A 25431-nucleotide genomic window follows, 5' to 3' on the forward strand; every position below is an offset into this window, starting at 1 on the left:
AAGAGTTCATCGGGAGCCTGTTTCACACCTGTTAGATTTCCACTAGGATCTCCCTTTGATGGTAAAAGATTCCAAGCACGGCGGGCAGCCACCGCAATCTGTGCATACACTGCGATGGGAAACCCCATCTGGTTAGTATTTCCTTCATATACACCTTCCCCCAGTAACATCTCAGCATTCCATTCTGGATGGCCTGCCTGAGTATTAGTGGCGGCGGTTCTTTTGCTAGCCTCACGCCATTCAGAACTCCAAAGCAAGAAATCTCCCCCTGACAACGTAGCCTTACACAGCGTTCTCCAATCCTGTGGAGTTAAATTTGACTCTATCACAGTATCCAATAATGCCTATGTAAAGGGAGCTGTCGGGCCGTACTGGGCTACGGCTAGCTTTAATTCTTTTATCACTTTAAATTCCAAGGTCTGATATTGTCTAATCACATTGTCCTGGTCTTCTATCTCAAGGACTGGAAAAGCTAAGATTTCTGACATATCCTGCTCCTCCCCGCGAGCCTGGTTTATAACTCTTTCTAATGGCGACAGGCGGGTCTCAGAATTATTGTTCTCTCTAGTATTAGACACCCTTTTTAGCTCCTGTAATTCATTAGTCAATTTCTGCAATTTAATTTCAAACTCCAACTTTTGTAACTGCATGCCTTTCTGGATCTCGTCCCCTGCCATCAAGGTCATAGGTGGAGCAGATGGCGCTACAGGGGGCCATTCTTCTCCATGAGATTCAGTCGCTCTTTTCTTGGGATGAGCTGTCTTTTTTACAATAGGCTCATCAGCACTGTCTCTGCGTTTATGAGACTTAGGGTGTGGAGGGTCCTCTCTTACAGGGATCCTCTCTGTCAGGCTTTCTTCTTGAGATTCCTCAATTTCTTGAATGACATCTAATTCTTCCAAACCTCCTTCATCTATAATATCCTTTATAAGAGTCCAGAGGCAGAGAGTAATATTGTCTGCCTTGGCTGCCTTTAGCGAATTACCAATTCTTTCCCAAGTTCTCTCATTTAACGTTCGTTTTTCTTGGAACCAAGGACAGCAAGAATATATCTGGTCCAAGAAATCCTCCAATCTTTCTTCTTCAAACCCTATCCCTTTCGCCTGAAGCAACTCTTGAATGTTGTGGGCGCAAATTTCTCGCGAACTTTCCTGTCCCATATTTCCCTATCTTTTCAACACAAGCGGCCACTGTGCCGGGTCAACACAGTTTGCTTGCAAAACCCGTATCCCTCTGCACTCACAACAATAGAAAAATTTTTCACTAGCGCTAGTATTTGACCTCTATGTTGCTTACCGTGCGGATACCATTCCTTATCACCTTTTCTGCGAAGCTTCGCTCGATAGGGTTACCTCAGGAAATTCTCCCGCACCATGTTGCCCCACGTTCTGGCACCAATATGTAGACCGCCAGCGGCTACATGTGAACTGGGTGGCCTGAAAGAGAATTTTGAGGTTAAGGCGAAAAAGATTTGAGTCAAGGCGGTAATTCCGGTCAAGACTGACTTTAATATTTTTAAGGCATGTTATATAGTCATTGGGGAATCGACCACCCCTCCCAGAAGTCGGTCACATCAAAGGCGGGACTGTGAATTTTCTTTGGCTCCAGGTCTCAGCGGGTCGCCTGCCTTCAGACTGGTGAGTCTGTGTTGGGAGTCAGGTAAAACCGCCTTGGGGCGGTGTCCGTAGTCGAGGTGAGGCGCCTTGTTATTCACAGGAACAAAGGCCGGAAGTAGCCATCGGAAGAGTTGGGAGTTGCCAGCCAGCTTAATTGTGGGGGAAGAGAGACTATAGGCATAGGCTGGTAGAAGATTTACATATAATATCATATGACATATTAAATATTTAAGTCAATACAATTAATTTTTTTGAAGAACTATTTTTTTATTGGATATTTTCTTTATTTACATTTCAGAGTTTTCCCCTTTCCAGGTCTCCCCTTCAGAACTCCCCGATCCCATTCCTCCTCCCCCTGCCTCTATGAGGGTGCTCCCCCACCCACCCACCCACTCCTGTCTTCCTTCCCTGGCATTCACCTACACTGGGGCATCAAACACCCTCAGGCCCAAAGGGCCTCTCCTCCCACTGATGTCCAACAACGCCATCCTCTGGCATGTATGTGGCCGGAGCCATGGGTCCCTGCATGTGTGAACTCTTTGGTTGGTGGTCCAGTCTCCGGGAGATGGGATGAGTGTGGCCTGTTGACACTGTTGCTCCACCCATAGGGCTGCAAACCCCCTCAGTTCCTTCAGTCCCTTCTCCAACTCCTCCATCAGGGACCCCGTTCTCAGTACAATAGTTGGCTGCGAGCTTCTGCCTCTGTATTTGTCAGGCTCTGACAGAGCCTCTCAGGGGACAGCCATATCAGGCTCCCATCAGCAAGCAGTTGCCAATATTCAAAATGGTGCCTGGGTTTGGCTACTGTCTGTGGGATGGATCCCCAGGCGGGGCAGTCTCTGGATGGCCTTCCCTTCAGTCTCTGCTCCACACTCTGTCTCTATATTTCCTCCTGTGAGTGTTTTGTTCCCCCTTCTAAGAAGCACTGAAGCATCCACACTTTGGTCTTCCTTCTTCTGGAGCTTCATGTTGTCTGTGACTTGTATCTTGTGTATTCTGAACATTTAGGCTAATATCCACTTATCAGTGAGTAAATATGTGTGTACTTTTGGGTCTGCGTTACCTCACTCAGAATGATATTTTCAAGTTCCATCCTGTGAATTCCAGCCTGTGAATTTTATGAAGTCATTATTTTAATAGCTGATTACTATTACATTGTGTAATAGCACCATATTTTCTGTATCTATTCCTCTGTTGAGGGACATCTGGGTTCTTTCCAGCCTCTGGCTATTATAAACAAGGCTGCTATGAGCATAGTGGAGCATGTGTCCTTATTATATGTTGGTACATCTTGTGGGTATATGCCCAGGAGTGGTATAGCTGGGTCCTCAGGTAGTACTATGTCCAATTTTCTGAGGAACTTCCAGACTGGTTTCCAGAGGGGTTGTATCAGCTTGCAGTTACACCAGCAATGGAGGAGTGTTCCTCTTTCTCCACATCCTTGCCAGCATCTGCTGTCACCTGAGTTTTTGATCTTAGTCATTCTGACTGTCATGAGGTAGAATCTCAGGGTTGTTTTGATTTGCATTTTCCTGATGATTAAGGATGTTGAACATTTCTTTAGGTGCTTTTCTGCAATTTGATTTTTCTCAGTTGAAAATTCTGTTTAGCTCTGTTACCCATTTTTTGATAGAATTATTTGGTTCTCTGGAGTCTAATTTCTTTAGTTCTTTGTATATATTGGATATTAGCCCTCTATCAGATGTAGAACTGGTAAATTTCTTTTGGCAATCTGTTGGTTGCCATTTTGTCCTATTGACAGTGTCTTGACTTAAGAAGCTTTGCAATTGTATGAGGTCCCATTTGTCGATTCTTGATCATAAGGCATTGGTATTCTGTTCAGGAACTTTCCACCCTTTTGTCAAAGATCAAGTGACCATAGATGCATGGGTTCATTTCTGGGTCTTCAGTTCTATTCCACTGATTTACTGTTACTGTACCAATACCATGCAGTTTTTTTTTTCATTATTGCTGGGCAATACAGCTTGAGGTCAGGGATGGTGATTCCCCCAGAGTTCTTTTATTCTTGAGAGCAGTTTTCGCTATCCTGGGTTTTTTGTTATTCCAGATCAATTTGGAAATTGCTCATCCTAACTCTATGAAGAATTGAGTTGGAATTTTGATGGGGATTGCATTGAATCTGTAGATTGCTTTCAGCAAGATGGCCATTTTTACTATGTTAATCCTGCCAATCTGTGAATATGGGGGATTTTTCCATCTTCTGAAGTCTTCAATTTCTTTCCTCAGAGACTTGAAGTTCCTTTCATACAGATCTTTCACTTGTTTGGTAGAGTCACACCAAGATATTTTATATTGTTTGTGACTATAGTGAAGAATGTCATTTCCCTAATTTCTTCCTCAGCCTGTTTAACTTTTGAGCATAGGAATGCTACTGATTTGTTTGAGTTAATTTTATATCCAGCTACTTTGGTGAAGTTATTTATCAGCTTTATGAGTTCTATGGTGGAGTCTTTGAGGGCACTTAAGTATACTGTCATAGCATCTGCAAATAGTGATATTTTGACTTCTTCCTTTCCAATTTGTATCCCTTTGACTTCCTTTTGTTGTCTGATTTCTCTAGCTAGAACTTCAAATACTATATTGAATAGATAGGGAGAGAGGGTAGCCTTGTCTAGTCCCTGATTTTAGTGGGATTGCTTCAAGTTTCTCTCCATTTAGTTTAATGTTGCCTACTGGTTTGCTGTAAATGTTTAGGTATGGGTCTTGAATTCCTGATCTTTCCAAGACTTTTAACATGAAGTGATGTTGAATTTTGCCAAATGCTTTTTCAGCATCTAAGGAAATGATCATGTGTTTTTTTTTCTTTGAGTTTGTTTATATAGTGGATTATGCTGATGGATTTTCATATATTGAACCATGCCTGCATCCCTGGGATGAAGACTGCTTGATTGTGGTGTATGATCATTTTGATGTGTTCTTGGATTCTGTTTGTGAGAATTTTATTGAGTATTTTTGCATCAGTATTCATAAGGGAAATTGGTCTGAAGTTTTCTTTCTTTGTTGGGTCTTTATGAGGTTTTGGTATCAGTGTGACTGTGGTTTCATAGAATGAATTGGGTAGTGTTGCTTCTGCTTCTATTTTGTGGAATAGTTTAAAAAGTATTGGTATAGAGGAGTGGAACTGGCAACTGGAGCAAACTGAGCTACTGCAGCTGCTGGGTCACTGGAGGCAGCCCTGTTGTTCTCACACCCGGAACTTCAGACAGCCAGGAGGCTTTATCTAGTTTCAGCCAGGCTGCTGGAGCTCGCCCCTTCCTTCCTTCTCTCAATTTTTCCCCCACAAGGCTGTTTTTGTTTTTGTTTTTGTTTGGCTGAAATTGCATGAACTCCCAATGGTGTAGACCAGTGGCGATGGATCTAGGAGTTTACCAACTGAGACATTTTTCAATTGCTTTCTTGTAGTCTTTCCTGGGAATTGAAAACGCTTCCGTGAGACTTGACAATAGCTCTGGTGCAAGTGTGGTAGATATCGACAACAAAATAGAGCAAGCTATGGATCTGGTGAAAAGCCATTTGAGGCGGTTAGAGAGGAAGTGAGTGGAGGGTCTGAAGAAGCAGATCAAAGAACTAATAGAGAAAAACTCCCAGCTGGAGCAGGAGAACAGTCTGTTGAAGACTCTGGCCAGTCTGGAGCAGCTTGCCTAGTTTCAGGCCCAGCTGCAGACTGGCTCCCCTCCGGCCACCACGCAGCCACAGGGGACCACACAGCCCCCTGCACAGCCAGCATCCCAGGCCTCAGGATCAACCGCATAGCCTGCTATGCCCCAACAGAAGAACTGGCTGCTGATGTCTGAACTGCACAGACCGGAAGAGATGTGCTAGCAAGAAGTCGCCTCCACAGTCACCCATTTCATTGCTGTCTATGAAAGAGATGTGAGACTCACATGCTGTTCTCGCTTTCTCCTCCCCAGTATTAAGCACTCGTATGCTTTTGGCTTGAAGAAATGTACTAGTTGAATGAAGTAAAGGTTAATCAGAGAGTGAGCATGGATGTATCCTGTGCAATGTGGCAGATGTCTGAGGAATGGTTTAATTGGCACTGAAGCGCTTGTGTCTTTTCAACCCTCCCCAGCCGCCCACCCTGCTTCCAAGAGCTCTGGGGCTCAGAAGGTGGGCTGCTCTTATTCCCTTCAAAGAACTTGAGAGGCCAGAAACAAGACTGCAATGGGGGTGGGGGTGGGGAGATGCAGTCTTTATACAAAACCGACAACTGTCCCCAAAGCTTATAAAACACGATAGTGCTGTCCCTCTTTTCTGAACATCAGAAGACATAAAACTATTAGTGACACAATGGTGACAGGTAGCTGGGACCTAGACTATCTTATTATGAAGGTTGTTTTGCTTGCCGTATATTTGTGTATGTAGTGTAATACATTTGTACAATAGAGGACCGTAACTACTGTTTAGGTTGTACAGATTGAAATTTAGATGTTCCATTGGCTGTCTGAAAAGGTGTGAGTTGTCCTTCCTAGAGAGCCCTGCTTTTAAAACTGCTTTGTGACAAAAAACCACACCTAAAGAAACTTTAAGAATTTGGCACAGTCAGTCACTTTGTGTAATCCGGAATCTAGCTGCTGAGTCTTGCAAAGTAAACTCCCTCTTGAGAGATGTCAGTTGAACTGGTGAATACTGGGTGGTCAGTTGCTACAGACGTGGATTTCCCAGTAGGGGCTTCTGCACTTCACCTGTATAATCGTTCTGTGCATGCTTCCCACTGTATTTACCTGCTCTACTTGTCACCTTTCAATAAAGCATATCAAATATTGATACACACACACCCACACCCACACACACACAAAGTGTTGGTATTAGGTCCTTTTTGAAGGTCTGATAGAATTCTGTACTAAATCTATCTGGTACTGGGCATTTTTTGGTTGGGTGAATTTTAATGAATGCTTCTATTTCAATAGGGGTTTTGGGACTGTTTAGATGGTTTATCTGATCCTGAGTTAACTTTGTTATTTGTTATCTATCTAGAAAATTGTTCATTTCATCCAGATTTTTTAGTTTTGTTGAGTATAGGCTTTTGTAGTAGGATCTAATGATTTTTTAAATTTCCACAGTTTCTGTTGTTATATTTCCCTTTTCACCTCTGATTTTGTTAATTTGGACACTGTTTCTGTCCTCTGGTTAATCTGGATAAGGGTTTCCTTATGTTGTTGATAAAGAACCAGCTCCTGGTTTGGTTGATTCTTTGTATAGTTCTTTTTGTTTCTACTTGGTTAATTTCTGTCCTGAGTTTGATTACTTCCTGATGTCTACTCCTCTTGGGTATATTAGCTTCTTTTTGTTTTAGAGCTTTCAGGTGTGGTGTCAAAGCTGCTAGTGTAAGCTCTCTCCAATTATTTTTTGGGAGGCACTCAGAGCTATGAGTTTTCCTCTTAGAACTGCTTTCATTGTGTCCCATAAGTTTGGAAATGTTGTGCCTTCATTTTCAGTAAATCCTAAAAAGTTTTTAATTTCGTTCTTTATTTCTTCCTTGACCAAGTTATCATTGAGTAGAGAGTTGTTCAGCTCCCATGTGTATGTGGGATTTCTATTGTTTTTGTTGCTATTGAAGACCACTCTGACTCCATAGTGATCTGATAGGAGGCATGGGATTATTTGTCTTCTTATATCTGTTGAGGTTTGTTTTGTGACTGATTTTTTTTTGACAGAAAAACCAACACACAGTACCTTTATTATTTTGCAGGACTGTGAACCACAAAGGCAATAGGACAAGCAAAGAAAAGATGTCTTCATTTTGCTGTTTTGAAAGTATCGACTGGGTCCCTCACAGGGGTCGGAATAGGGATAGTGGGACAGAGGTGGGCAAGAAGCAGAGAAAGGAGCTTTAGCACACAGTCTCCAAGAATATTCCATGAACTGCCTTCCATGAGCCAGGCAGTGATGGCTAACTCCTAACTACCTCCTACCTCACCACTTCCCAAGGAGGCCAGGAAATGATGAACCTGTGAAAGGATTCACTGATGGTGTCAGGGTCTCATTCTTGGAATACCTGCAGACACTCCAGAAGTTGTACTTTACAGGCGCAGTCAAGATTAACCATCAGGGCTTCTGTGGACATTAAATGTTGTTAATACTTCAGGGCCTCTAACACAGAGTAGGTAAATCCGCAAAGATTATTGCTGCTGGATTATCAACGTGGAGGGTAAAGGGATCCTTCTAAGCACCCACCTCTGGGATGCCTGAGGGTACCCAGCAGGGCCAAGCTTCGTCTAAGAATCTCACCATTCTTACCTGATGGTAGTCCTAAGCTGCCTACTCCCTTGACAATCCACACCCATTCCCAACCACACTGAACCAACTTACCTTATGACTGCCTCACCAACCCCTCTGAAATGTCAATGCTAGCACACAGTGTTTTTGTTTGGTTTCTGTTGCCATGACAACAAAAAAGCAACCCTGGGAAGAACCACTGGGGGATGATGTCAGGGCAGGAAATGACGCACGAGCTAATGAAGAAATTATGGAAATAGTGGAGGCACGCTGTCCATACGACATCCCCTCTGACTGGTGGAGGAGAGCCCACATTGGCCTCACACTATCCAGGGCCAATGTCCTGGGCCCTCCCACACCCACCACCAATCTAGGCAATCTCTCTGATTGGCTGATCCATTCTGGGCAGTCCCTCAACTGAAATTCCCTCGGATGATCCTGGGCTGTGTCAAGATGAAATTACCCAGAGCAGAGGGCCGTCTTATGGACTTGTGCAGCCATAACACCTAGAACAGAGCGTGGGAACCAGTGGGGTCCTCAGTTGTTGATTCCACAAATGAACGAATGACTAGGCCGCGCTGCATCCGGCTGAGGGAACTCCCGGGCTCTTTCAGATCAGCCACTCCCTGTTCTTCAAGGCTCACTCACACTGAGCACCCACTGGCCTCACGCGGTGTCCAAAGCTCTCTCTCTTCTAGAGTCTCCTACATGCTGCTGCATCTTCTTGCAGAAACCGTCCCTAGCCTCCTTCACCTGGTTACGGCCTTTGGTTCTTTGGATCCTTGCTAGACGCTCCTGAGAGTAGGAATTATTATCACCCATCTCACTTCAGTGTCCCGCAGACCTCCTCCTCAATCCACGGCAGTGAGCGAGAACAGAAGGCGTCTCCAGGCCCACGGGCCTTGAGCTGATGCTTTAGCCCATTCCGAGGATCCCACCCTGCTAATCTGGACCTTTGCTAGTCCTGGGGAATTCAAGCCAGGGCCCAAGCCCCTAGGCTGTCTACTTCAGCTATGCCAAACAGAGATCTAGCACTTCTGCTTGTGAAGGAGGGAACCGGCACGGCTATGGCCCACTGCGGAGCCATGGTAATGATGGATAACCTGAGGACCACGCGTGTAGACGGCACCCGTCTGCTCCACCTCCACTCTGCATGGAGCTGCCACCAACTGCCGACTCTCAGAAGAAGACATTTCACAAAGTGGAGAAAGGGCGTCTGAAGATCAGGCACTGCGGGCTCCTGCAGTACCTCCTCTTCACTAAGTCAGGATTTCTACCAGCTAACCCGGGGCCTGCCAACTGTGGGTCTGACCCGTGTATTAGTAGCCGAGGAAACAAGTCTAGCTGTTTCAGTACATCCGTGACTTTAAAAGAGAAAAGTAACAAGTCATTGCCAAAGTAAAATGGACATTTCAGAACCCCCCCCCCCGCTTTTGAAATAATAAAAAAAAATCAGTCCATAGCCAGTATGAGTGTTTTGTAAAGTAACAGAGCATGCATCTCTTCTTCTTCTTCTCCTCCTCCTCCTCCTCCCCCTCCTCCTCCTCCTCCTTCTTCTCCTTCTTCCTCTTCTTCTTCTTCTTCTTCTTCTTCTTCTTCTTCTTCTTCTTCTTCTTCTTCTTCTTCTTCTTCTTCTTCTTCTTCTTCTTCTTCTTCCTCCTCCTCCTCCTCCTCCTCCTCCTCCTCCTCCTCCTCCTCCTCCTCCTTCTCTTCCTCCTCCTCCTCCCTCTCCTCCTCCTCCTCCTTCTTCTCCTTCTTCTCCTCCTTCTTCTCCTTCTCCTCCTCCTTCTTCTTCTCCTTCTCCTCCTCCTCCTTCTTCTTGAAAAGCATGTTCTTTTATTGAAAAAGGAAGTACAAACATTTTATGATAAAATTGAACATTTATGTGGAAAATATTTCTGATAAAATAGAAGAGATATATAGAAAAACATGTTAAAATTGACAATTTTCATAGAAAATTAAAGAGTAAAGTGGTAGACATAAAAACATTGCTAAATTAATTAAAAATGAACTAGAAATATTTTATGATAGAATTAAAGATTTACATGAAAATATTTCTGATAAAATTGTAGAAAAATGTAGAAAAACATGTTAAAATTGAAGATTATCATGGAAAATTTTATATAGATATAATAATGGTAGGCATAAAAGTGTTCCTAAATTGACTGAAAATGGAATTATAAACATTTTCTGATAAAGTTGAAGATTTACATGGAAAATATTTCTGATAAAATTCAAGAAATATATAGAAAAACATGTTAAAATTGAAGATTATCATGGAAAATTATACAGATAAAACTGTAGACATAAAAATAATTCTAAGTTGATTGAAAGTGGAATTATAAACATTTTCAGGTAAAATTGAAGATTTACATGGAAAATATTTTTGATAAAATTCAAGAAATACCTAGAAAAATATGTTGAAATTGACTATTTCATGGAAAATTATACAGATAAAATGGTAGATATAAAAAACATTTCTAAATTAATTGAAGGTAGAATTAAAAACATTTTGTGATAAAACCAGAGTTTTACATGGAAAACATTTCTGATAAAATAGAAGAAATATATAGAAAAACATGCTAAAATGGAAGATTATCATGAAAAATAATGCAAATAAAATTTTACATAAAAATCATTACTAAATTAATTGAAAGAGGAATTACCAACATTTTTTCTGATAAAATTGAAGATTTACTTGAAAATATTTCTGTTAGTCTATGTCTTTTTTTTTCAGAAATTGAGTCCATTGATGTTAAGAGATATTAAGGACTAGTGATTGTTGCTTTCTGTTATTTTTTGATGTTATTTTTATGTTTGTGTGGGTATCTTCTTTTGGGTTTGTTGGAAGATTATTTTCTTGCCTTTTCTAGGGTGTAGTTTCCCTCTTTGTACTGGCATTTCCCATCTATTATCCTTTGTAGGTCTGTATTTGTGGACAGATATTGTGTAAATTCGGTTTTATCATGGAATATCTTTGTTTCTCCATCTATGATGAATGAGAGTTTTGCCTGGGCTGGCATTTGTGTTCTCTTAGGGTCTGCATGAGGTCTTTCCAGGATCTTCTGGCTTTCATTGTCTCTGGTGAGAAGTCTGGTGTAATTCCCTGACTGTTTTTAATATCCTTTCTTTGTTTAGTGCATTTGGTGTTTTGATTGTTATGTGCCTGGAGGACTTTCTGTTCTGGTCCAGTCTGTTTGGAGTTCTATAGGCTTGTACGTTCATGGGCATCTCTCTCTCTCTCTCTCTCTCTCTCTCTTATGTTAGGGAAGTTTTCTTCTATAATTTTGTTAAAGATATTTACTGGCCCTTTAAGTTGTAAATCTTCGTTCTCTTCTATACCTATAATCCTTAGATTTGGTCTTCTCATTGTGTCCTGGATTTCCTGGATGTTTTGGGGTTACAAGCTTTATGCATTTTGTATTTTCTTTGATTGTTGAGTCAATGTTTTCTACGATATTTTCATCACCTGAGATTTTTTTTCATCTGTCTCTTGTATTCTGTTGTTGATGCTTGCATCTATAACTCCTGAATTCTTTCCAAAGTTTTCTATCTCCAGAAATGTCTCACTGTGTGGTTTCTTTATTGTTTCTACTTCCACTTTTAGATCCTGGATGGTTTTGTTCAGTTCCTTCACTTGATTGTTTGTGTTTTCCTGTAATTCTTTAAGGGATTTTTGTGTTTCTTCTTTAAGGGCTTCTAGCTGTTTACCTGTATTCTCCTGCACGTCTTTAAGTGAGTTATTTATGTCCTTCTTAAAGTCCCCTATCACCATCATGAGAAGTGATTTTACTTCTGAATCTTGCTTTTCCGGTTTGACACTGTTTTGTACCCACCACTTCCTTCCAGTCATGGTGGAAGAATTGGGTTCTGATGATGCCATGTAACCTTTGTTCCTGTTGCTTATGTTCTTCTGCTTGCCTCCGGCCATCCGAGTATCTCTAGTGCTACCTGCCCTCACTCTATCTGACTGGAGCCTCTCCTTCCTGTGATCATGATTGTGTCAGAACTCCTCAGAGTCCAGCTGTCTCTGTGGTCCTGTTATTCCAGGATCCTGTGATTCTGAGATCCTGGGTGTGTCAGAGCTCCTGAGAGTCAAGCTGTCTCTGGGACCCTGAGATCCTGGTGTGACCAAACTCTTGGGATCCTGAGATCCTGTGGTCCTGGGCGTGTTAGAGCACCTGGAAGTGGAGTTTCCTCTGGGTGTTGTGGGACTGGCTGTGGAGCTCGCGCCCAAGGTCTTATTATTCTTTAAGGAATTTTTGTGTTTCTTCTTTAAGCACTTCTATCAGTTTACATGTGTTCTTCTGTATTTCTTTAAGAGATTTGTTTATGTCCTTCTCAAAGTCCTCTATCATCATTATGAGCAGTGATTTTAAATCAGTGTCTTGTTTTTCTGGTGTGTTGGGGTATGCAGGACTTGCTGTGGTGGGAGAACTGGGTTCTGATCAAGTCAGGAAGCCTTAGTTGCTTATGTTCTTGCTCTTGCCTCTCACCATCTGGTTATCTCTGGTGTTAGCTGGTCTTGCTGTCTCTGACTGTCGCTTGTCCCTCCTGCAAGTACTCCTGGGAGACCAGCTTTCTCTGAGAGGAATTAGGGTATGGAGAGCTGTGGCACAGGGTCAGCTCTAGGTACAGATTTAAGCAAGAAGGATCCTGTCCCAGGCTGCTGCTCCTCAGTTCCTGTATCCTGAGGGCTCCTAGCAGGTCCCTCTGTGCAGAAGTGGTGGTCTTGCCTGTGCTGACAGGTGTGTCAGCATCCTGGGAGGCCAGCTCTCTCCCAGCAGTATCTGGGTACAGAGAGCTGTGGCACAGGATCAGCTCTGGGCGCTGTCAATACAATTACTTTTGAATAACTTATATTATGTACATTTTAACTCTAGCTGTATATTTGGTCAAAGCTACACTTTCATTACGGGATAACCTGAGGCAGGAGGTCTGCCACAACAGTTTAAGCTCAAGGACAGCTTCTGTGGAAAAGTGAGGCATCCTGGAACTCTGTGCTGTTGACTTTGGACCAGACTGGTGGGAGCCCAGGAGACTGATGGCTGTCAGAGCCTCACGCCCCAGGGCATCGGAGTGCACTAGGCTGTTGCCATCAGGAGCTTCCTCTTGCTCTGTTCCTTTTACTTTCTCAGTCTTACATGATAGTATTGTGGAGATCAAGCTGGGCATGATTTTAAATTAGTCATCACTGGGCAAAACAGGGCGTGCCCTGAGTGACTCCATTTTACAGTCAGCAGTTGGCTTCCTTCTGAGTGCCGTGCATACATTGGAGGGCATGACACCTCACTACACACAGACACTGTCAGCTCAAGACCATCCATGATGCAGAGGTTGATAATTAACTTAATCTCTAAAGTAAAAACATGTCATCTACACACTTCATCAAAATAGGTCGGAAGCAGTGAATTATGACACGTTGTGTCATAACATCAAAAGATTAGACACTTCTGATGAACAAATATTTTAAAACCACATTTTAAATCAATCGTAGCACTGATAAGACTCCATTGTTAGAGTCTAGAGTCAGAAGAAATTATAAGCAATTATCTCATCAAATCATTAATGTAATTAAAAACCTTTTAAAAAATCAAAGCCATACCAATTTATATTGTTATAAACTTTGTGAGTGTTATAAACTTTGTGACATACCAAAACTTTCGCTTTTTTACAATCTCTTAGCAATCATGTTGGGTGAAATTAATTTTTTGTATAAATCCTTCTTCCAGTAAGGTTATTCTCTCTGTCAGAAAAGCATCTCTTTGCCTACATATACCCACTAGCACCTCTTCATTGTCTTCTTCCTTCCTTGTTAAATTCATGATGTAAATGAGGCTTCTTGTTTTCCAGGTCGATATAATATCCTGAACACAGCATGCGTTTTGATGTACAACAGTATTTCAAAGTGTTACATTTCTATTGGTTAATATGCTTTTTCCAACCTATCTTCAATAACCAGGTGGCATTGCTTGGATAATGGTGATATTCCTGTCTTCTTCACAAATTGAAAATAATCCAGTGTGCAAGATTTGCTTGTATTCATGAACTCAAAAAATTGAACTAAATTTGTATATTCCCTTGTTAACTTATTAGCCAATTTATGCTTACCATTTGAGGGAGGGATATTGTCATGTAAAGATACCACATAGCATCTATCTGAAGGCGTAGAACAGATACATCAGATCAAAGACACAGGCAACCCTGGGTCAGGCTGCAAAACAAAACTAGAGCTGTTGTATATGTTTAACAGGCGTTTGTAGAAATATGTGTACCTACAACACGTAATTGACTGAGTAGCTGCTCAGAGATGTGAGAGGCTGGAATGACACATTCTCGAGACATCCTTTCTTGAACCATCTTTAGTCTCTTTAGGGGATGTTTATTCCCTAACTCGGAATGTGTGACCTGACGTTCCTGTGACTATTAGACATGTCCTTAGACTTTATGAACAGACCCTGTAGGTTGCCCTGTCCCAAAAGCTAAGAATTTTATCAGTTAGCATCTGAGGCCCAGAGTCAAGATTTCCCAGCCTTGCTATATAACCCATTTGCCTGGTATACTTAGCCATGTATTTGAAAAATTTTTGATTTATGACTTTCCTTGTTTCTTTACTATAAAAAGTTCATGAAAGTGCTACCACGTAGAAATATGGGTGAGCTAAGGAAGCTTCATCCAGCAGCTCATGGAGACAGATGCAGAGACCCGGAGTCAAAGGTCATCTGGAGCTCAGCGAGCCTGATGGAAGAAGTGGGGGTAGAATTGTGCAATGTGGAGGGGTCAAGAAGACCTACAGAGTCCATGGGGCTCACAGAGATGGAAACACCAGACACAGGGCACCCAGGAGCTGGACCTAGGCCCCCTACATACAATGTAGCAGCTTGGTCTTTATGTGAGTCCCCTGATGATTGGAACAGAAGCTGTTCCTGACCCTTTTGCCTGCCACTGGATCCCCTTCCCCAAACTGTCTACTTGGTTAGGTCTCAGTGTGAGGTGATGTGTCTAGGCCTACTGCAACTGCACGTTCCTGTGGGGTGGTATGCAGGGGGGCGCCTTCCCAGGGTGGGGTTAATGAGGGAAGAGGTTTGCAAGTGTGGGTCTGGGAGGTGAGAATGGACAGATGGGGGCATGATAGGGATGTAAAGTGAGTAAATTATATGCATGCATGCATGCATACATACATACATGTATACATACATACATACATACACACATGCATGCATACACACATACATACATAATACATGCATGCATACATAATACATACATGCATACATACATACATACATACATACATACATACATACATAAATAGTTAAGCTAAATCTGTAGACACTCTGGTAGCCTGGCCAGGTTCTTTCATATTTATCTTAAGAATAAAAGGATCTCTTACCCATTTGAGGGAAAGTTGGTCCTTTTTACACGTGGAAGCAACTCTCAGCTCTATAAAAGGAATTGTGAAAACCAGCCACTAAGATAAGTTTTTATTTATGTATTTATTTTATTTATTTATATTTATTTTTATCAGATCACACCCTTGGTAGGGACAAAGTGGAAGATGGGTCACAGAGCTCATGCAGAGGGGCCTTGAAGAGAGGCCCAGGGAAGTCAGAAAGTGAAAGCCTCTTATGGTGACTTGGGTTAAAGAAGAAAGCTCCTTTAATATTGGCAGGAAGTGTTTGATGGGGGCAGGGGAGGACAGCTTCTGATTGTTCCCTAAGTTCCTGTACAATGTTCTGCATTAAGGGTGAGGGAAATCCCACACCTAGGCAGGGGAAGGAGTGAGTGAGAGGACCCTGTAGGCTGAGGCTGAGGGGAGGGAGGAAAGCAATGGAGGTCAGGGGGAGGGAGACTGGAATGAAGTGTCAGTCAGAGGGGGGCTGGTGGCAATGGTGACAGGGTTTGAGCAGGATTTAGTGGGAGGATCTGCTGGGGTCACAGGGCAGGTCTCTTACACCTGAGAATCCTGTCACACAGCTATGAAGGTTTAGCTCTAAGGATCTCAGAATCCCTGATTGAATCATCACAGAGAGGTGTCACTGAGCAAACAGCTGGTGTGCCATCAGCAAGACAGTGCTCTCAGTGTGAGGATGGGTCCAAAAGAAAAATTGTGTTACAAAGGAAGTGTTTTCTGTAGGATATCTTCAACATCATTCTAGCCAGGTTTTGAGACTACATCCTTTGGTGAGGTAGAAGGCTCCATGGCCAACAGACAGAGTTGGTCCCTTCCAAGATGCAATGCTGAGCCTGAAAGTGCCCACGCAGGCTCTCCACCACTGCTCACAAACCATGTCTCCATTCTGGGCATCCTAAGAGAAGAACCCTCCTGGACCAATGCACAGCACCTCAGCTTCACTGCAGAGATGAACTGAGCAGATGGATTGGTATAATGACATCAGACATGTGCTCTGGACACTTGCGACCTAAAATGGACTACAAGTCAGCTCTGGGGGTGTACTGGTGAGTTGTATGTCAATTGCACACAAGATGGACTTGTTAGAGTGGAGGGAACTCCAACTGAGGAAATGTTTTTATAATACTGAGTTGTAGGCAATCCTATAAGGCATCATCTGATTTAATAATTGATGTGGAAGGGCTTAGCACACTGTTGTTCAGGCCTCCCTGGAATGGTCGTCCTGGTTTCTATAAGGAATCAGACTGAGAGAGCAAAGGGGAGCAAGCAGGTAAGCAGCACCCCCTCCTTCCTACCTTGGCCTGTTTCAGTTTCTGCCTGAGATCCTGTTCTGACTTCCTGCAGTGATAGACTATGCTGTGGAAGTCCAAGCCAAATAAAACTTTGCCTTCCCAACTTGCATTGGTCACAGTGTTTCCTCCCAGCAATAATGACCTCAACTAGGTAAATGATTGTTGGGTGTTGCTGCCAAAGATCTGAGGATGCATTGTGGACAGGATGGTGGAAGAATTTTGAAACTTTGAGACAGAAAAATCACTGAGTGTTGAGAGCACAGTGAGCAGCTGTTCTGTAATAGCTTGGAAGAGAAGCCTTCTGGGGACAGATCAGATGATGGAGGCCTGGCTTGTGAGGGAAGCAAAGACTCTCTTAAGTCATCTGAACAAACAATCTGTGGTATCTGGCCAGTTAGAGCTGAAGAGTGTGTTATGTTTCACAAGAGACCAGAGAAGTATAGCAAACCTTTGCTTTGATGGGACAGTGAGCGCTGTCACCTGGGGCTGAAGCATCAGTTGTGATTAAGAAGAGACCAACATCATTGAGGGGAAGTTTTCTAGGAAGGATCTCCCGAGAGTCAGGAAGCTGTGCTCTGGACATGGCCTAGGTGTTACCTTGTGCTGACAGCTGACCCGGGTACTGTGTAAGGGTCTCAGGTGGTGTAGCTGGAGGAATGGAGGGTCACACAGAGCAGCTGAGGCTCAGCACTGTGGAAAGACAGGAGAGGCCACCGGTGCAGACGCAGCCTGTGGAGCAGTCCCAGTCCCAAGGTTGAAGGAGTCAAGGAGAGAAGCTGAGGCGCCATGACAGAGCCCAGGAGAGGCTGTGGGTGAGCGTGCAGCCCAGCTGCAGCAAGAGTCACCAGCGTCTGGAGATGCCAGTGCCATGGGATGACCAGGGATGACTGCCTCTGCAGTGGACGGGAGCCAGCTGGAGCCCCGATGACAAGCTGTGTGTGCTGTGAGGCAGAGCTGGAGACGTGGCCGACACATTTGGAGGATCTAGAAGACTGTGATGAATCCCAGACACTGGATACTGATGTATTTATGGCTGGAGATGGGTTTAGCTTTGTTTGTATTACAATGGTGCACTGGTTCTTCTCTCCTGAAATAAAATGATATTTAACTTAATTTTAATAATTAAAGAAGTACACAGAGACTTTAATTTTCAAAAGATAATTTTCATTTCAAAAAAAGACTACGTTTTTATAGAGACTGAACTTTTAAAGTGTATGAATTGGTAGACTATCAAAGTTTTGTTTAATATCATTGGTGTTTTGTTTTGTGATATTATATGAATGTGCCATGTTTGGGATAGATAAAGATCCTGATTAAAAAGTGTTTTGTCAAAATAAATAAATGTGTTGTGCTTGTGTGTCAAAGTGACTAGGTTTCAGTTGTGCTGGCAGTTTTTTGTCAAGGTGACAGAAGCTAGAGTTTAATCCCTAATTTTCTTTGTGGCCTGGTGCTTCATCATAGCATCAGGAACCCTATCTATGGGAAAAGGGACTCGGTGTAAAGCAGAGAACAAACCCCTGATCACCCAGAGTCCTTGCATCAGGGTGTCTGTCTGAGATCAAAGTGGCAGAGCCTAATGTCAGTCAGGAACTCTTTCCCTCCTATGCTGAAGAATAACAAGAGCTGTCAAGTAGGGAGGTGAGAGAGAGGGTGAGGAGTTTCTCACAGTGTGTTCAGGCTTCTGGGAATGAGTTCCTCTCTCTTCACCATTAGAGGGCACATATTAAGAAGAAATTACCCCATATGTCTTGCACAGAAGTCTGAGAGTCAGTCCTTAGCTTATATCCTGATGCACCTCGACCCTTGACAAATTGAGGTGGTCCAGACTCCATCATGGAGGCCACTGGATCTCCCTGCATTGTCTTCTGAGACAGAAGTCTTCAGCTGCCCAAGGACTGCTCCAACAACCCTCACAGGGAACAAAGGAAAGAGAGGAAGGCAGGAGGAGAGTTTCCCAACCAGGCCACCAAAGGTTTGTTGCAGGAAGATTAGCCCAGAGCATGGGTGAATGCATTTTCTGGATCAAACATAGATATCACCCCATCCAAGAGGTAGGAAACCCATCACAGGAGGGGAAAGAAAGGCTGGGAGGGCAAGACAGGGCGGAATGATGGGAAACACTGTTCTCCAGTTATGAACTCGCTGTTGAAGTTCTGAGTACTTGCTTCACCCCTGCACAGGGGCAGGTCTGTAACACACACACACACACACACACACACACACACACACACACAAACATAGAGGTGAAGGCAGAGGCAGGAGTACCTTAAAGAGGACAGGTCTAGTGGTACTGGAAAGGGTAATAAAAGAGTTGATATTGTCTATTTATATTTCTTTAATACATGAATATGTCATAATGAAACCAATTATTTTGGTGCCTCTCTTTTCAAAGGGCTGGATGACATAGGTCACCCACACATGAAAAGCATGCGTCAGTCTGTATAAATATTAATGGTCATCCCTGCACTTGCTGCAGAATTCTGATGAAGGCAGTTATTTGAGCATATTGTCTTATCTGGAATTACCCAGAAGGGGTCCTATTCTATGACCTCTGTGAGACTCAGACCATGCACCACAGACCTGTGTCCTGACGCCATCAAATGACTTTGAGGTTGAGACTGGCTGTAAAGCATCAACATAAAGTCTGACAATGTCTGCAGTAGTCACTGTAATGTGTAGAGTTTCTGCTACACTCTGTATTATCTGAGGCCCAGTGGAGGGCCCTTCCCTCAGAGCTTTAAGGGCCTGAGAGGCTTTGACACTGATACAGTTCGCTATTTGAAATGACTCTGTGAGGGCTGAATTACGTTCCTAGTTTCTGACCCACGGAAGCCTATACAAACCCTGGAAGAAGGAAGGCAGGCTCTCCACCCTTGCTAGCAGGTCCCTGTAGTCACTGGCACGGGAACTCAGAGAGTTTTCAGTGTATTTTCTTGGAATTCTTGCATAGACTGAAAACTAGCTGAGACACCCAGCCTCATAAACTGGAGAATTACGGGATTCTTGGACTTTCAATACATGGGCACCAATATTGCATTAGCTACACCATGGTCTATTAGTCATTTTAGTAAACCTACTGTATGTATACACACACACACACACACACACACACACACACACATATATATATATATACATTTATATGTATGTTCATACATATACATATATGTGCATGTATATAGTTATATGTAGTGTATACATATATGTATATGTGTATATATGTATATGTATAGTGCATATGTGTTAGTTATTCATGGTTGTCAACTTGATTATGCTTGGAATTAATTAGAACCAAAAAATGGAACACCTGTAAGAGATTTTGGTTTACTTAGAAGTGGAAAAATCTAATTCTAATCAAGATATTTAATGTTGGAAAACACACCTTTAATCCCGATCTTTTGATATGGGAAAACCCATGTTTAATATAGGCTCCACCTTCTTCTAGAGTTTATGTAAGTGCATGGAAGAAGTATGCTTTTGCTATTTTCCTGATTGCTCTGGCTTTGCTAGCAAGCCCATTCGTCCATTGTCACTAGAGCCCAGCACTTCAGGACTCTGATACTGAAGACGTCCTGAGACATCCAGCCTTATGCACTGAGCGACTTTGGGATTCTTGGTCTTTCCACACATAGGCAGCCATGATAGGATTAGCTGGGCCCCAGCCTGCACATCTTTCTAGTAAATCACCTTTCTATATATAGAGATTCATTCTATATGTCCTGTTGAACTAGAGCACCGTGCCTAACACACCTGCCATGTGTTTAAGGCCACATAGATTTCACAAGTTAACCTTTTTCTGATGAGTTCAGGTGAGGCTCCTTAGCAGGTATTTTGGAGGACTCAGGAGACCATTCTTGTGTCCATCAATTTTCCTTCCTTAATAATGCTCTCTGCTCCAATGGGTAAGTGCTTTGTGGTTTTCCTGGCAAGCACCATGATTCATCCTGCTTGTTACAAAATGCTTGTCCTCCATGTCTATGAAGGTGTCTGTCAGATGAATTCAGGTCATCTGACAGAGGGAGTCTCCACACAGGGACCAGCATGAAGGAGCCCCGAGTCCTGATTAGCAACTGTGTTTCAATGTAGTGCCAGGTCCCTGAGTCCTGATTAGTCACCGTGTCTCAATTTAGTGCCCGGGTCCCTGAGTCCTGATTAGTCACTGTGTCTCAATTTAGTGCCCAGGTCCCCGTGGCTGCCTCTCTACAGCATGATGCTGGGCAGCTGCAGTTTTGAGATGGTGCCCCACCCTTCCCCTTCCAGCTCACAAATAGAAAAGGTGACAGGAAAGTCTCTGTTGTAGGAAGAACTGAGTCTAGAGGGAGCAGTTTCATTTTCTCTCTGGAACACCCTGGCCTCTTTTGCAGTTAGTGGGTAAGGAAGACAGTTCAACCAGTACTGTAGTCAGCAAGTGTGATCCACCAGATGAAGAGAATGAAAGGCAAAGTTTCATAACCCCTCAACAAATGCAGAAACAGAAAAGTGGTCACAATGCAACACACTTTCTGATGAAATCTGCCAATAAACCAGGAATGGAAAGAATATCTGTACACATATGCATCTGCACACACACACACACACACACACACACACACACAGAGAGAGAGAGAGAGAGACAGAGAGAGAGACAGAGAGAGACAGAGAGAGAGAGAGACAGAGAGAGAGACAGAGAGAGACAGAGAGAGAGAAAGACAGAGAGACAGAGAGAGAGAGAGAGAGAGAGAGAGAGAGAGAGAGAGAGAGAGAGACTTACAATTCAAAAGACCTAGTAGCATAGTTAAGAGTGAGAAGTTGACACCAGGCAGGTGTGCACTGTCACAACTTGTAATCCACATGGCAGTGAAGTCCTAGCTCATTGAGGGGAAAAAAAAACAAAGAAGGAAAGAAAGACAGGAAGAATGAAAGTAAAACAAAGAAAAACGGAGGAAAGAAAAGAAGAGCAAAGCACTAATGAGCACCCGACGGGACATGAGGAGGGTAAGGAGTCTACTTATGTCTGACATGAACACAAACGTACAAAACCTGACAATCTCGCAAATGAGGCGAAGACTAATAAACGGAATATAACGTTGTAGGAGAAAGCAATCGGCAAAGGAAACATCAGTCTCCTTCGCATATACTCACACCTATGGTGTGAAAATCAAATTCAGAGAACTGCTTCACTGTTGGCAGCAGCAAACATCTCAGCCAGGAGGCCGAGATCTGAGATGGAGAACTGCAGAAAAATGAAAGAAACTGCAAAGGACACAAATACTCGGGAAAATACCGAACAGATCATGTGCTCAAGCCCTACCCCTGCCCCCACCCACCCCCAGAGACATCTTGGTCCCCAGAAGTTCTGACACCATCAGACTATCAGGCGTGTACCCCTCCCCCATCCCATACCTGTCCTAACCACTCCCCACTCCTGGCTCAGAGGATGTAGGACCTCCTGCCCTGCTGGATGCACATCTTCCTTCTGGTCCATATGTGTGCCTGGAAACAGACCCTGTGTTCCAGCACCTTCACCACACCCACACCTGTGTCAGGTTGACTCCCAGGAGGTCTGCCACAGTCAGGGTCATACATCAGGGCTCCAGACCCTCCCAGACCCCGAGACAGCCTGACCCAAGGAACCCCATCCTAACCATGCTAAGAGGAAGAGGCTGGCTATGAGATAGCAAGGCCAGTTAACACCAAAGATAACCACAGGATGAGAGGCAAGCTCAAGAAGATAAGCAATAGAAACCAGTGCCACTTGGCATCATCAGACCTCAGTTCTCTGACCACAGCAAATCCTGGATACCCTAACACACCTGAAAGCAGGACTCTGATTTAAACATCTCATTATGATGATAGAGGACTTTAAGAAGGACATAAGTAACTCCCTTAAAGAGACACAGGAGAGCACAGGTAAACAGGTAGAAGCCCTTAAAGAGGAAACACAAAATCCCTTAAGGAAATAACGGAAAACACAATCAAATAGGTGAAGGAATTGAACAAAACCATCTAGGATCTAAAAGGGGAAATAAAAACAATAAAGAAATCACAGAAGAAGATAACCCATTCTCACCATGGGCAGACCATGGAAACAGAAACTAAACAGACACATCGTGAACAGAAGTTATGAGCCAAATAGATTTAACAGATATATACTGAACATTTCACCCCCAAACCAAAGAATATAATTTTTTCTCACACCTCATGGTTCTTTCTCCAAACGTGACCATATACACACAAAACAAGTTTCAACAGACAGATGAATATTAAATTAATCCGATGCATTCTATTAGATGACCATGGACTAAGGCTGTTCTTCAATAATAACGAAAAAAACAGAAAGCCCACATACTCATGGAAGCTGATCAACTCCCTGCTCAATAACTTGGTCATGGAAGAAATGAAGAAAGAAGTTAGAATCCAACCAAAATTAAGGCATAACCTACCCGAACTTATGGAAATCTCATAGCTCTGGGTGCCTTCATTGAATAATTGGAGAGATCCTACACTAGCAGCTTAACAGCACATCTGAAAGCTCTTGAACAAAAGAAGCAAATACACCCAAGAGGGATAGACTGCAGGAGATAATCAAACTCAGGGCTGAAGTCAACCAAGTAGCAACAAAGAGAACAAAGAGATGAACGACAAATTAACACAACCAGGAGCTGGTTCTTTGAGAAAAATCAGAAGTACATAAGTCCTCAGCCAAACTAAGTACAGGGCACAGAGACAGTATTCACATTAACAAACTCAGAAATGAAAAGGGAGATATAACAACAGAACCTGAGGAAATTGAAAATATCATCAGATCCTACTAGAAAAGCTTATACGCAACATAAATTTACATCTAATGGATGCTTTTCTAGAGAGATACCAGGTACCAAAGTTGAACCCTAAGGAAATAGAAGCATTCATTAAAATTCTCCTAACCAAAAAAGTCCAGAGCCAGATGGCTTTAGTGCAGAATTCTATCAGACCTTCAAAGAAGACCTAATACCAACACTTCTCAAACTATTCCACAAAACAGAACCAAAAGTAACACTATCTAATTCATTTTATGAAGTCACAGTTTCATTGATATCTAAAACACAAAAAGACCCAACAAAGGAAGAGAACTTCAGACCAATTTCATTTATAAATATTGATGAAAAATATTCAATAAAATTTTTGCAAATTGAGTCGAAGAACATATCAAAATGATAATTTATCACAATGAATCAGGCCCCATTCCAGGAATGCAGGGATGATTCAATGTATGGAAAACCATCTACATAATACACTATATAAACAAACTCAAAGAAAAAAATTACATGATCATCTCATTAGAAGCTGAAAAAATTTTTTGACAAAATACAACACTCCTTTTTGTTTAAAGTCTTGGAAAGAATAGGAACTCAAGGCACATTCCTAAACATGATAAGGGTATACACAGTAAACTTGTGGCCAACACTAAACTAAATGGAGAGAAACTTCAAGCAATTCTACTAAGATCAGGGGCTAGACAAGGCTGCCCACTCGCTCCCTATGTATTCAATAAAGTACTTGAAGTTCTATCCAGAGCAATTAGACAACAAAAGGAGGTCAAAGGCATAAAAATTGGAAAGGAAGAAGTCAAATTATGACTATTTGCAGATGATATGATAGTATGCTTAAGCGATTCCAAAAACACTTCACCAAGCTTACAGGGACTCCGTCATATGAACATGGAGAACTACCAATCCTTATTATTTAAACATTACCTTCAACAGTAAACAGAGCTCAGCACAGAATCTAATGTTAATTTGGAAAACCCAAGCAACTTCTATCTGAACAAGACACACCTCCTGGTGAGGTATGAACCTGCACCCCCAGCACACAGGAGACACAGGCGTGAAGGTCAGTTTAAGGGAGTTATAGGCTGCCCATTGAGTTCCAGGCCAGCTTAGAAACCCACATGAAAAGACAGTAACAGAATGGCCTACAATATACCTGGGTCACACAGCATCCCAGAAAACGCTCTGTGACAGTAGCTGAACCACCAACCTGATGAATAAAGGTGCTTCTCTACAGTGATGGACTGTCCCGCAGTCATACCTTTGACTCTGAATTTTAGGTTAACTTCATTTTGTATCTTTTAGACATTTAAAAAATGTGTTAACCACCTAATACCTGTCCTGAAAGAGTCATGAATTAGCCATGGTTTTAAAGGTTCTTCTATGTAAACACTGAGCTGAAGCCCATCCTAATACATACATAGTGAGGATGCTATCGTCCTCTCTTAATATGAAAGTGGTGCAGCTAAATTCTGGACATCAATACCCCAAATGTAAGGGTACCCACATTTGTTAAAGAAAAATTACTTAGGTTCAAAGCACACAATGAACTTCAAATCAGAAATGTCTTACCTTCTAATATGTCCCTTCCCTCACCCTGGTGACTCAAGTTGTAAGTTAAAACTCACTCTCTAAAATATTAGAATAACTTCAACAAAAATTAATTCCAGATGGGGTAAGTTAAGTCTACCGTGTATTTCTGGCATATTAGAAAAATATACTGCAGGGCTTACGAGGACTGATTCAGATGTTACACAGACAGAGTGACTCAGATTTTGAAACCTCAGTTGTGCCAGATTTTTTTTCTTGCTGTTTCTATTAAGTTGCTTTCTAAATTATTTTATTGCAAGGCAATAAAATGTGAATTTTATTACATTCAAAATGTAACAAAAACAAAATGTGAAAAGAACACATTAAGTGTTTAATGTTTGTATATCTAGGTGGACAAAAGGCTCAGTACAGCTCTCTTACTGCAGATGGGAAGATTTCCGTTTGTCACTCTGGAGTTGGTAAAAAGCAGGAAAGAACTCAGAACCCTTGGTGTTACAACCATAGGGCGCTAAGGGACAGGAAACAGAAAA

At 42.6% G+C, this 25431-nt stretch overlaps 1 protein-coding gene and 1 pseudogene across 1 annotated transcript in view; one reads left to right on the forward strand and one right to left on the reverse strand.

Moving 5' to 3' along the window:
• LOC127673836 (low-density lipoprotein receptor-related protein 11-like) overlaps positions 1-25431 on the reverse strand; it is a 223230-nt gene that overhangs the window by 47522 nt on the left and 150277 nt on the right. The window lies entirely within an intron of this gene.
• LOC127673848 (TSC22 domain family protein 1-like) lies at positions 4953-5400 on the forward strand (annotated as a pseudogene).

This window comes from Apodemus sylvaticus, chromosome 23, assembly GCF_947179515.1.
Source record: "Apodemus sylvaticus chromosome 23, mApoSyl1.1, whole genome shotgun sequence".
NCBI classification, from domain to species: domain Eukaryota; kingdom Metazoa; phylum Chordata; class Mammalia; order Rodentia; family Muridae; genus Apodemus; species Apodemus sylvaticus.